This window comes from Hippichthys cyanospilos, chromosome 10 (assembly GCF_059441005.1).
Source record: "Hippichthys cyanospilos isolate Australia breed blue-spotted pipefish chromosome 10, RoL_Hcya_1.0, whole genome shotgun sequence".
Classification (NCBI taxonomy): domain Eukaryota; kingdom Metazoa; phylum Chordata; class Actinopteri; order Syngnathiformes; family Syngnathidae; genus Hippichthys; species Hippichthys cyanospilos.
The window spans coordinates 20,291,962-20,305,775 of NC_142378.1; the positions used below are offsets into that span (position 1 = coordinate 20,291,962).

A 13,814-nucleotide genomic window follows, 5' to 3' on the forward strand; every position below is an offset into this window, starting at 1 on the left:
TTCTAGAACTTAAGGGTGGTGACACTAAAAGAACAAAATATTACTTGCTGAATTGACTAATCTGTCAATCAATCAGATATATAAATCAATGTTTATATTTGCATTCCAAGTGTGTTTGAGCAAGCCACTAAGCTTGAAATTGCTTCCAATGGGTGTGTTGCTGCCTTTCATCATTTTGGGAGTGAAGAAGAAAGTAAAGTAGTGAAGCTGCAATAAAAATGTCCAAGTTATCTGTAACCATGTATTTATGTCTCTGTTGTCAAGCTGCGTGGTGCATTTAGCAAATTGTGCTCTGAGTTTGGTTGAAGTCTGCCTCCCTCCCCTACAGCCTTCAAGTGGAGACAGATTATTTATTGCATTTTGTAGCATTGCCATTACTGTCCAAGTAGGAATGAAATGCTTTTTTGTTGTCTCGCTTTGACCAGTGACCCTCTTCATTTATTCTTGTTGCTTCACTCGAAGATGTGCACACACAAAGCCTTATGTAACTTTCCAAGTATTTCTTTGAAGAGATCATAATTAGCTTCCAAGATCCTTTTTAGACCTGAAATTCGAGTTTGAAATGCCGTCTGTCTCAATTGTTTCCTGTGTCCATTCTCCTTTAATGAGGAAACTATAAAAGTGTCAGCAAGCAGCAAAAACCCTACAGTAATTGGAGAGGTGGGCACTTCGTCAGCACTGACAGACTGTACACCCATTTTACCAATGGACTGACGAATGATGGGAATGTTAAAGAAAATGGTGAATTAAAAATGTTGGAATTGTAATTTACATTCGTCGTTGTAATCATTGGGATAGACATTACGTCAGATGTCATATGTATGTCCGTCAGTCCGCCACGCCCCTTTCTGCTTGCTGAAATATAATTCAACTGACTTGGATGTTATCTGCTCTATTGCTATATGTTTATATTACAAACTGCAATCGGCCTGCAGTCAATGTGACAATAATCACTTTACAGAACCACCAATCCGTGGAAAAATATGTTCAGTTGAGTGAATAATCCGGGTTGGTTCAATTCATCCATCCATCCGTTAGCCATTGCTTTATCTGGGTTCGGGTTGCAGGGCAGCAGCTTGAGCAGGGAAGCCCAGACTTTCCTCTCATGACATGCCATTCACAGCTTTAATGCCGCTGACTTTACTGGAAATTTACTTGCATTCTTTCTCTGATTGGTTCTTTGCCAGGAAATGTAAGATAGAAGTTTTTTATTCACTAATTAAAGATTTTTTTTTTTTTTTTAGTAAATTTAACCTCAGCAATACTTTGTTTTACTTGTAGTGTGACAGATAAACTGTAGACAAATTAGTCAAATGTTAATAAATCATCGTCTATAGCTGTAGGGCAGGTAGTTATGAATGAGAAATAATATCCACCATTTGAGTGTCATATAAAGCATGATAAGGCCATCCAGTGGATATGATTGGTAATTGCACTCTTGTCCTCAGCATTCCCTCAGACAAACATGATGGTGTAGAATTGTAACGTAGGGTTAAACCCCTCAGCTGTCTTTGTGTTTGAGATATATTCATATGACTTTATTGTGTTTCAATTTCTGTGTAACTGTAGACCTACAGGCATGGTGTTAACTTTAAGTGTAATAGAAAAAAGAATGAATGGAAGTGTAGACGAGCACCTGGCAAATAATGGACTAAAAAACAAAAAAGTCAAATGTCGCCCTCTAGTGGTGGCGGAAGGTTGGGCAAAAATACAATGACGGACTGAAGATTACATTTTGGTCTGGCTTGAAAAAAAGGCAGACCGATGATGGAAAGGGGGTGGGGCTCTGACGAATGACGGACCAGCAAAAAAAATGTAAATTGCGTACCTCTGAGTAATCCTGTAAATCGACCTGGGGGGGGGCAATTATTTCCGCTTGAATTCCAGCTTGAATGATTGGCAAGTCATTCAAACTGCCGGCAAGCTGCCGAGATTTGTTTCCTCTGAGGCATCTGTGCATAAGCGAAAGGAGAAAAGGGTGGGGGCGGGTATTTTAGAAAATACTCGTTTGTATAACTGATCAGATGAGAAAACAAGGCTTTTTATTATTGGCCTAATTATGCATCACAACAGCACACATTTGCATATTTTATTTCCCTCCTCTATGTGATACTGCGTTTCCATTATGTCGCGTCGTAAAAAACACCAAGGGAATGGCTACCAATGGAAGGGAAGTGGGGAGCGCTTTCTGCTTCATATTGGGCAGTTTGTTTTATTGAATGCATTTCTTCAGCATAGCAAAAGAAGCAGCGGCATGCTAATGAGCAGGGGAATGGGGATGCGAATGTAGCATGTGAAGCATGTGGCTACGCTGAGCCAGGCGAGGCCATGTTTTGTCCACACAGGCCCTCGCCTCCATATTGGAAATATTTGCCATCACACAATTACTTCAAAACTATCTTCACACACAAATGTTCTGTGCAAATATGTCCATTCCACGCTGTGTAAGTCCACTGCATTTTTTTTGTTGTAGCATGGGGGAAAAGGAAAGCGAGAGAAGCAACTGAGAGTGTTGCCTATTCTCTTTAGCCAAGAGGGGGGATGTGACCAAGGCGGTAAATAGACTGTGAACAGGCTGGAGGCTCCAAGATGATTTCTTTGTCACCAGTGCAGCCACCAGTGTTGCCGAGCATTGCTTTGGAGCAAATCCTCTCACAGAGCACTGATTGGATTTTCGTTCCGTGGAGCCTTTTGTGTTCATAGCGAAGGGACTAGATAATAGGGGTTGATGCCACACTGTCTCCCTGTTATGCCTGTTGGATTGAGTTCTCTGACTCTATCTGTGTTTGTGTTAGTGTGTGTGTTTTTGTACGCGTGACACCATCCCTCTCTACAAAGCCATGATATCGCTGCTATTAACAAACTAACCCGGTATACGGAACGTCTGGGCCATGAGCAGAAATTTCCATTATTACTAATGTCACGGCTCAATAAAATGTTAATGTAACAACCTGCCACTCAGCTACAGCCCCGTGAGAATATTCAATGTCACAAACACTGCAGACCTCACCTTGCCAGCAGATACACATCGAGCATGGTCAAGGTCGTCATCATCTTAGTTTGACACTCACTTATAATCTATGTGCCCATTGGCTATGTATTGTAGTGTACTGTACTGAATATATATATATATATATATATATATATATATATATATATATATATATATATATATATATATATATATATATATATATACACACACACTATTTTTTTAATGCTGTATTTTTGATTTCCAAAGGGAAATTTCATATTAATTGATTTCTCAGAGTGGTCAGCCGTCAGGTGCAGGAACATTCCTTCAAATCCCCGACACTCAGCTGTCCTGCGTGTGACTTTGTACTGACCTCTAATGTACAGAGTAACCATACAAAGAGGTTATCACAGGACAGACAAATGGATCTCATTCCACAATCAAGTTACCTTAAATACTGCTGTCATTACTGCTGCCTTAGGAACTTAGGAGGTATGAAAAGAAAGTTACCCAAACTAAGTGCACAAAAAAAATGGAGAATTGATAGGAAAGTTGCTATTTTTGGCTATTAGATGGCACAAAAGCCACATTCATAACTTGTTTGATGATAACAAAAACAATATCAAACTATCCAGTGATTTGACTTCCTCAGAAATACCCCTCAGAAGCACAGGTAGCCGTTACTGGGCTACACATTTTCCGGAGCATTTAAACAACAATTAACCCGCATCAGCAATTAAAACATCATTATTTATGATAATGCAAGAACGTAAATTAATTAATAATAAGTTTAAATTATTTGTCCACGAAGTTTTATGAAATCCACCAAGAGCAAGCAAGCTTTAACAAGATTGTACGCTAAATTACAAATCACACTATAACAAAACAACATTTTCTTTCTTTACCATTAATCAAAAATGAACAAAATAAAATACAAAACCATATTAAAAATGTAGAGTTTGTCTGTGTGTTTCATTTCCAATAATAAATAATTTTCTATTGACATGGAGGCTAATGCTAAAAGTTGCATCTGACCGCATCCAATCACGTCACGTTCAACGTGAGGCTTCCAGATGGCCATCTTATGACTTGATTGGCTATTGCAACTATCTATTAACTATATGGGCCTATTCACATATGTCTTTACACACTGCACATATGTCTTTGCACACTGCACAGAAGTCCACAAGTGTAGCTTGCGAATGCCCTTAAATGGGCCTGATTGCAGGGAGATTTCATACAGCCTGCCGACATAAGTTAGCTTAATGGTAATTGGCCAAAAAGTCTAGAACTACAAAACAAGATGGAGTGTAACCAAATGGATATGACACGAAAACAACAGAATATGGAGTATAGTTTTATATATAGAATGAATATAGTCAGTAAAAACACACTCAAAATGAAATTGACTTTTATTATTGTTATAATAGTTATTATAGTTTTTTTTATACGTAGTTATGATAATGATGTCATGTTATGTTAGGCCAACGGATGGGATTTCTAATTGTATATTATATATGTACATATTATATATACATACTGAACTATAATGATTCCCCTACTTCGCTGTTAACGGGGGGGTGTCAACCCCCCTGCGAAGTCATTCAACGAGCCGAATGACGCACAGAGAACGTAAAACACGAAACAGAAATGCAACGCGACCCGACAAATAAAAAGCATTCATTTCAAAATAACAAATGTCACGAACTCTAAAGCTTGAAGAATTCTTAACATAGTTATTAACTAATATTACCTAATTATTTGATGAATTATTTGATTTGAATACAGTATTGTATAATGTACTTTTTTGCTTTTTTTAATTTTTGCGCATTTTTTAAATTATTTTTTATTTTGAGATATTTTTAATTTTTCCTGGGAAAACCCGCGAAGTACTGAGACCGCGATATCTGAGTGCGAAGTAGGAGGGATCACTGCATATATTTTGGTACCAATTTTTAGTATGTATTTTAATTTTGATGTTTTTACCCACTGTGTGTGTGTGTGTTTGTGTGTATATATATATATATATATATTAGCTTGTCTCCAAGCTAAATGGAAATGATAACAGATGGGGTATTAAAAGCATAACAAACCTCTCCGATTTGATTCTGAATTGATTTTTGATTCAATTCTTTGCTTTCAGTGAGAACAGGGCCGCTTGAATTTATTCCTTTGTTTGTTTTTGTGCGTCCGACTACACAAGCTTGTCTTTCAGAACGAGCTAGTACTACGTGGTGATGTGATGACAGCGTGCCTACACTGTAGTGCAGAAGCCGATATGAAGTGAATCGGTTTCCATCCATCTATTTTCTATAGCTGCTGATCCTCACAAGGATCGCAGGCCTGCTGGTGCCCATCCCAGCTGACTTCACTAGTCGGGGGACACCCTGAACTGCAGGGCACACAGAGACGGACAACCATTCACGCACCCAATCACACTTAAGGACAATTTAGTGTGTCCAGTTCACTAAATGTGCATATACTGTATTGCATGACTGCCTTGGATTACACACTGTATAAATAAATAGTATTACGAGTCTTCTATCTACTTATCTGAAAATAAAAGTGCTGACAGCCTTGAGATCAATACAGGACTGCAGCAGGAGCTAGAGTAACACTAATGAACCACATTGACTGTCGCTGAAATGTGATGAGTATTATTTTAGGCCTGTCTTAATATTCCTTATGTGGAAGATCAATGTCTCCTGGACAGATCACAGCCTATAAACAGCATGGCAAGTGCAGTGGTGATACCATTCTAAACAATTAATGTACGGTAGCAGGTTTTTTGGTTGTTTGTTTGTTTTTTTACAGTGATTCACATGTGCGTCATTGTGTGCCCCTCTTTTACTCCAGCTCTGTCGCTATCTTTTATCAAACCCCTACAGCATAGCTTGCTGATTCTATGACACTAGGCTGTTCATTTTATGGGCTATCACCTTTTAAATAGATGAATGCTGCCACCACGCTTGATTAGAAATTCCTGTGACTCTTAATTGTGAGGCATAATAAGAAGAGGAATGCCCCCAGCAATGATAGCAAAATGGCATTCGTAAACAATGGTTATTAATCGAGGAATGGTGGTTCATAATAAGGCTTCAAAATGTTAATTGACAGATAATTTTCAAATTAAAACATCCCTACAAAAAGGTACAGCAAAGATGCCATTCTTCATGCTGTGCATTTAGGGTGGGAATAGATATCACATAACAGTGTTAATAGATATACTCCATAAAGCAAGAGTGAAGGCAAAAGTCAACATACAGTACTTTTTTTCCATAATCTAGTTCAATAAGGATTAATATTGTATTTCCCTGCCCACATTACTTATGTTGCCATTTCCAGCAGCAAAAAGTTAATATTTTGTTCATATATAACTTGGTTCAGTTATTTTTCATGCACAATTTGTAACTTTAAAAACTCATTTGCAACTTGACTGAAAATGACATCACATGTCCTCGGGTCTAAGGTAACAACCAATGACAAGTTTGTTAGTTATCCGCAGTTAAAATATTATTTTGCCATAAAAAAAATCTCTTCAATACACAGCTTGATGCCAAAAACTAAAAAAAACAAAAAACATTAGCATTAAAGGTTATTTTCTCTGCTTTTTGGTCATAAAACTAATTTTTGATGACTCTAACTCATGTCCTACTGCCAAACTGAAGAAGGGAAAATGAAAACAAAATGTTTTTTTCTGGTTAAAATAAAGAGTCTTCTGTTTTGGTGGGTTCAGTTTTAATTTTTACCCAGAACTTGTACCGTCATTTTCTGAGTATAAGTTGACCCAACCTTTTTTGTTTTACTTCAGTTTGGGTGAATTCTACAAAAACATGATTAGAAGTCTACCCCTGACTTTAGTGGTTACATAGATCATGGCTGTCCAATTATAACACATGGTGCGCACCATTAAAATGACGAAACAATGGTACTTTTAGATCATAGGTGTCGAACTCCAGGCCTCGAGGGCCGGCATCCTGCATGTTTTGCGGTTTTCTTTCCCCAACACACCTGATTCAAATGATTAGCTCATTAGCAAGCTCTGCAGGAGCTTCAAAATGATCCCAATCATTTGAATCAGGTGTTTTTGAGGGAAAAGGTTTGAAAACAGGTAGGATATCGGCCCTCGAGGACTGGAGTTCGACACTTGTGTTTTAGATGCATTTCTTTATCGTATATCAAATAACATACTGTCGGGTTATGGGGGGAGGGAGTGGGGCGGAAACAAGACATATATAGTACAAGACAATGTGTGTTTAGACGCAAATGCTGAAACAAATGTTTCAACAATAAAACGATTTGAAGTTTCAACACTTTATCTTTTTGACACAGCTGAATATGAGTTTGTCAAAAAGCCCTAAAAGTCATCAACACTATCTGACACACCAAATTGCACCTCTCATTTAACTTCCGGATGATCTCTCCTTCCTGCTTGTCATTTGTGCAAACATCCTCGTTACTTTTCTACAGGTAGTCTTCTTTGGATCTGTCCAATTTGTTTAAAATAGAGGTCTTTGGAGATGATTTGCTGATCATCTTTCTTGGAATATTCTTTACCCAAGTGACATTTGTTGTGAGAACAGAGTATGGAACGTTGCCCTTTGTTGTTTCTACTCCACCTGCCGACATCTATAGCAACTCGTTCAAGCACATTTCCAAGGGGCTGAAGGAGACAAGTCAAGCCGTATTTTCCTTTTCATAATGTGTCAAAGTTCGCCAAAAAAGGATCCGCACAGTCCTTTTATTGACAACAAAGAGGCAATAAGGCGGCCCTTGACAAAAGTACATTTTCACGACGTTCTGTGCAAGCCCTCCAAAACGGATGCATGCTATATCGGAGGTATGCAGAATTATTTTAAGCCTTGTAAATGACATATTTTTTATTTCACATTCAATTTAATGTTATTCACAGATATGTGGAAAATATTGGTCTGTTTTGAGTTCTGCAGTTATAAGTCAACCCCCCCCCCCCCCCCCCCCGATATGGGGTTTGAAAAATGAAGAAATCAACTTGTACTCTGAGAAATACGGTATATGTGAGTCTTGAAAGATCAGTTGAAATGTTGTACAAGTGCAGGCATTACAGTACAACTCAGCTTTGAAAACATCTTTGATTGAGTTAATAGCTTCATTTTAATCTACTTCATTGTGTGTGGCATGATCATATCACATTATCAGTTGTGTTTGTATTCAGCTGCTCAGGTCATAGCTTGACGCTGCCAATCGTCATCACACACACACCTGGACCAGCATCTGTCCATCCTGCAGAGCTGCAGATTGGCACAGGTGCAGCATCTAAATTGGTTGTCTGCATGCTGTTCAATTCATTTACGCAACACCAAGGGCTAGCCACTTTTTCCACCCAAATTTGCATGACCTCTATTTGTTCTCATTGACTTCTCACACACACAACAGCTCAGTAGCATTCAGGAGTCATTTATTTAATGCCAGCATCCATCTGTCCATGTGTCGGTCTGTTGGAACTCTTTGTGATTCCAGGAGTGACGCGGCAACGATGACGTGTGTTGCCGCAGTCTAATTCCATCATCGGCATCATTACTGCTATTATCCCATGTCTCCATTTAATGCAGGCTAATGGATGACCAATTAAAATAGATGAGCCTGGCAGTGTGGATTTAATAGCCAGGACATGTTGTCTGGCGGCTATCCTGACTCCCTTGGTCTTTTTATTGCTCAATGGGCCCTATTGATTATAGCCAAAAAATGTTATTGCTATTATTGTCCTGCGCTAATATGTTGTTACTCCCATGATCCTGAGACTGGATCTTCAGCTGGTTAACAGGGTCTTGAAAGTGAAATTCAAGCGTTTAAGTGGCCAGAGGCATTCATTTGTCTAAAATTGTTGCTGTAAATACCATTCAAATCGTCCTTTATATCTTCCCATAGCAATCAAATCATTACCATTTCATTAAAGTAGAAGCATTGTAGAAGATTTTCTTCTACTTTTAAACCACAAACATCTTCTTAACGGACTAAGTGAACTAAATATATAGAACAACAGATAGTATTTGACTTTAATTGCCAATAAATTTAATTATGATCCACTCTGAATGCACCAGAAGAATGAGGCACAAATTACAAATAAAAAAAAATCACACTATAGGCTAAATATTTACTTATTTCAGATAGGTTTTCTGTGTTTTCACAACAAAATGTACAATTTCACAGCGGGAAAAAAGTAATACTGTATTTTAGTTAGAGTTTTTACCTTCAGCATAGAGGTTATGTTTTCAATATATTTTCAAATTCTATAAAAATTCAAAGGAAATCATTTGTGGCTTATTCAATGTGTTTACAGTCTACGTTTTGAATTTGGCTGGTATTCATTTAGTTTCTTAAGTGACAATGTGTGAATCTTAATTACAACATCCAAACAAATACAGATGGTGCATTATATTTGCTGCTCCTTTATATGAGGATTGTTTGGCCTTGGCAAAGGTCTGTGCTTGACTTGGTGCCATTCTTTTGCTTTTTTTAAGTGTGTGCCACTTGAGAAAGCACCTGATTTGAGTATAATCATCTCTAAGTGCTTGAACTGTTCTTGAGCAATAAAACGATACTAAAGCTCTCTTGTTATAAAGGGGTTTTGTCTTTTTAAAATTTAGATTTTAAAAGTCCATAGTGAACAGATGTGACATAATTTTCTTTCAGAGAACTGAAAACATAAATGGATATCACTTGTGTTTTTACTTATTTGACATTCGCTCTCAACGTGACAGAAAGCCTACCATGGAAATCAGCCATCCTTCAAACAAAGAGATATTTTTATTGTCTCCAGGAAGTTGTCCATTATCTTTGCCGCACCCAAATGGACCCTGAAATGTATTTATACTGGAGAAAGTGCTTTAGAATTGTATTAAACCTTTCTAGGCAGTAAAAATAATGTGATGTGAGCCATTTAAAAGAAATGCCCTTCCCCTCTTCTGCGCCAAAGACACAGCACCCTTGTGTTGACAATTCCACCAGCCCCTCATGTCAGTATGGCGCATAAGCTTAGATGAACAATAATCCTCTATTCTATTTGTTTTTTTTAAGTCTGCCTAAGTCTCTTTGTTCATTGCTCCGTTTCTTAAAATTGCCTTTGAACTTTTGATAAAGTCAGAGAAGCCGATCTATTGGCTGAACAAACTAAAACAACCCAGAGATTCCCACAGCCAAACTTCATCTCAGTTGAAGCCCTAACAGCAAAGCAAGATGCATGAGCCACTGTTGCTGCATTCCTTTTTAGGACTGTCATCCTTCTTATACTAGTCATACAGAATAATGAGCAAATGATGGGCATGTTTAAAAACTATTCTAAATTAAACGCCTTGAACTCGCAAATAACATAGCCGCGACGACACAAAGGCTCCATGAAATTTCTGCATCAATTTATTTTCAATTAAAACAGCTGAAGCGGTACAAAACTTCTTGTGTCGATTAGCAATTTTGCTGTTTTTCAATGAGCAGCCTATGTCCTCCTGGATGACTGTGCCATGTCTGCTGCCTTTCCACTTTGGAACAAAAAAGAGATCAACCAGGGGACACATGAGGTAAGTCAATGAAATCTCATCAGACATGTAATAAAGTTGTTATTGATACTTCTTGAAAATTTTGACAAAAGAGAGGGGAGTAATGATTGTAAGATATAGTGGAACTTTAAAGGTCAAACAGGTTTGAATTCAATATCTTCCCCATCCAAATGATTGGAAATAGATAAACTGTTGCATTTATAAAACTTTCGTAAGAAAGTTTTTTGAGTGCAGGGATGGCCTACAGGTACAAACGTGTTGCAACCAACGGAGCACTGCACACACAGGAATGAGGCAAAGAAATGCAAACAAAGAATGCAAACCAGGCTCAAAACTACACTGCAATAACATATGCAATCCCAAAAACAAAATACAGTGGACTCCTTGATTATGACGACCCTGCCTCACGTTTTTTTCACCTTACGATGTGGACCGTGACGTTTTGGTTTTTTTTGTCCCCTCTTTAACCCATTTTTTTCACCTTACGACACCTCAAACATGGAGGTCAGTGTGCATGTGTGAGTCTGCGAGTCACTCTGCGCTCATACGTATATAAACGCATCACTGCCTTTACTCGCATTAGCGAATTACCATACGGCCAATTCGCGTTACGAACTAAACAGCAGAACTGATTAATATCGTAAATCGAGGTCCCACTGTAGATGCAAAGATACAGAAAAACACACAAAAAAACACCATAACGACATTGTAAGAGCAAACAATATATGTTGCAAGTTGATACTACTAGAGGGAGGAACCAGTCTCCCTCTCTCTCTCTCACGCTCTCTCTTGCTTGCTCTCTCTCTCTCTCTCTCTCTCTTGCTCTCTCTAGCCCCACGCTCTGTCTCTCTTTCTCCCCTCCCTCCCCTCACTCTTCTGGTTTACTTTCTGTTTGAAGTTTGCATCCATGGTGTTTTTGTGATTGAATTATTGCAGCAGCACTTTTCTATTAATGTGTTCTACTTTCTTCTACTTTGTTTTTTGGGATTTAACCATTTTGTTATTTTTTTATGTGGTTGTATTTTTTTAGATCAGTGCTTCACAATTATTTTTTGCAAAGCTACCCCAGGAAAGATACCCTTCCCACACGGTGACTATGAAAAAGATTTTCTCTGAAAATTGTTGAGGAAAAAAAAAGAAAAAAAATAGCATTCACATTAACAAAGAGAGATGCAACACATTTTCTAAATCAACACATTTTAACTTGTTTATACAGGTTACAGGTTTCTGAAACAGAAAAAAATAAGTAAGATGCAAAGTGTTTGAAACAAGAATTTCAACCCTTAAACTAGAAATCTTTTAGACCAGCTGAACTGTTTCTTGCTGAAAAAAAAACATTGCATGTAAATTGATCTGCAACAGTAACACCAATATTTAAACAATTTAACTTGGATAAAAGGTATAAAACATAGAGCTGATATTTTTTGTAAATTGCAGTAATCATTTATGTGATTTTGAAGAAAACTGTTTTTTTTTCAATGTTACACTTGTTTGATCTATGTAAGTACTATGGTTAATAATGGATACTATACATAAACAAGACTTCGGAAGTCTATAATTTCACTTTTTTGTTCATGTTAAAAAGGACACAGATTTATGTATACTTAGGGTTATTTTTATAGATAATAATCTTATTTATAGTCAGTGTGTTGAGTGGGGGGCACGAAAAGTTTCCTCTTTTTATTTCTCTTTTTATTTTATTTTTTTATGGGGAACAGACATATTCGTTAGCATTTTTTGGAAAACATTTTTAGGTTTATTGGAATGAGGGAAAGGAGCATATTCAAAGGGGGGGGGGGGGCTCCAGTAGCCCATTGCTGCACTGAAGTGTCAGTTTAGTGCTAATCAAAGCAAGAATCTAAGTTGACACAAAGTGTATGTTCTTAATTCAAAACATCTCCATGCCATTTATTGTAACAAATATTGATTTTTTAGCTAAATTTGCACAAGCAAGCATTTGATATTGTGTTCTTGTTCAAGAACATGTTAATTAAAAACAATGAACTGTCATTTGCAATTGTCTGGCAACCACTTCAGGGTGTCCCCTGCCCACCGCCCAGTTACAGCTGGGATAGGCACCAGCGAGCCAGCGACATGCCTGAGAATAAGCGGCTTTGGATGGATGGATGGATGGATGGATGGATGGATGGATGGATGGATGGATGGATGGATGGATGGATGGATGGATGGATGGATAGATGGATGGACGAGTGGGTGAACATCTGTAAATCTGTTCATTTGGAGATTAATTTGAGAGTGTTTAACATTCATGTTCTCTGAGCACATTTGCTACTGCCTTTTTGGATAAATTGGGTGCAATATTATGATGGGCCTAAACACTATACTGTAGTTCATTCTTATTTCGTTATTATTCAAATCAGAAAAACACACATCATGAAATAAGTTACTAAATAGTACTCACAGTTAGTGTTAGAAGAATGTATCAGTCCACCCAAAATTAAGAATATTCAAAGAAAAAAGATTGGAGAAAAAACAAACACAAACTAAGCATAAATGTACTGTCCACATTACTTGCAGTTGCAAGCACCTATGCTCCAACCTTTGTTGTATGTTTTTTTCATATTTCTTCTGGCATTTCTCTGGTTTGTTGCATGATGCATTTGTTCTTGGGATTTTGTAGGCCACTTCACTTTGACCAAGAGATTTAAGTGATTTCTTTATTCAACACAAGGTGGTGGCAATCAAGTGTGTGTGGCCTGTGAAATTTTAATTCATCTTTTCAAGTCACAGTTGTTTTATGACTGGGGGGACTTTATCACGTAGGGTTAGATATGTTTGTAGTATTCCCCAACTCCGGTAAATAAAATCATCATTTAGAATCTACAATTCATAGATGTGTTGTATTAACTGAGCTCCAGTGTGGTCTTGTATGAGATCCTCCGGTCTTGCTGCAATCCGTTCTAGCAGTTGTCCCCAACCTCCGGTCTGCAGCCGTCGGTCTACGGTTCAGCTGGTACCTGGGCCACCCCGGAAAAATGATGAGTTGGAAATGATTTCGTTAACCCCCAACAGTTCATTCATTTGTGCTTTGTTTGGCTTTCTTGACAAGTGATTTTTGGTGGAGGTGTTTTTAGTCGGTTTTGCTATGCGTCTTCATTTTCACAATCACTCATCTGTGATTTGTATAACACACGCACACAGACTTCTGTGCACATTAATTTTATCTTGCAAAATGTTTGTCTGTTGGTTATGTTTTGACGATGTTCCCTGCTGATGTGGGCCAAAAGCGCCGATCAATAACCTTCCCCATGTGAATGAATGTTTTCTTTTCTTTTTATTTTTTTATG

General features: G+C 37.8%; 1 protein-coding gene across 2 annotated transcripts in view; it reads left to right on the forward strand.

Moving 5' to 3' along the window:
• The window catches only part of agbl4 (AGBL carboxypeptidase 4), a 434,905-nt gene that overhangs the window by 293,362 nt on the left and 127,729 nt on the right, over positions 1-13,814 (forward strand). The gene's annotated exons all lie outside the window — the stretch shown is intronic.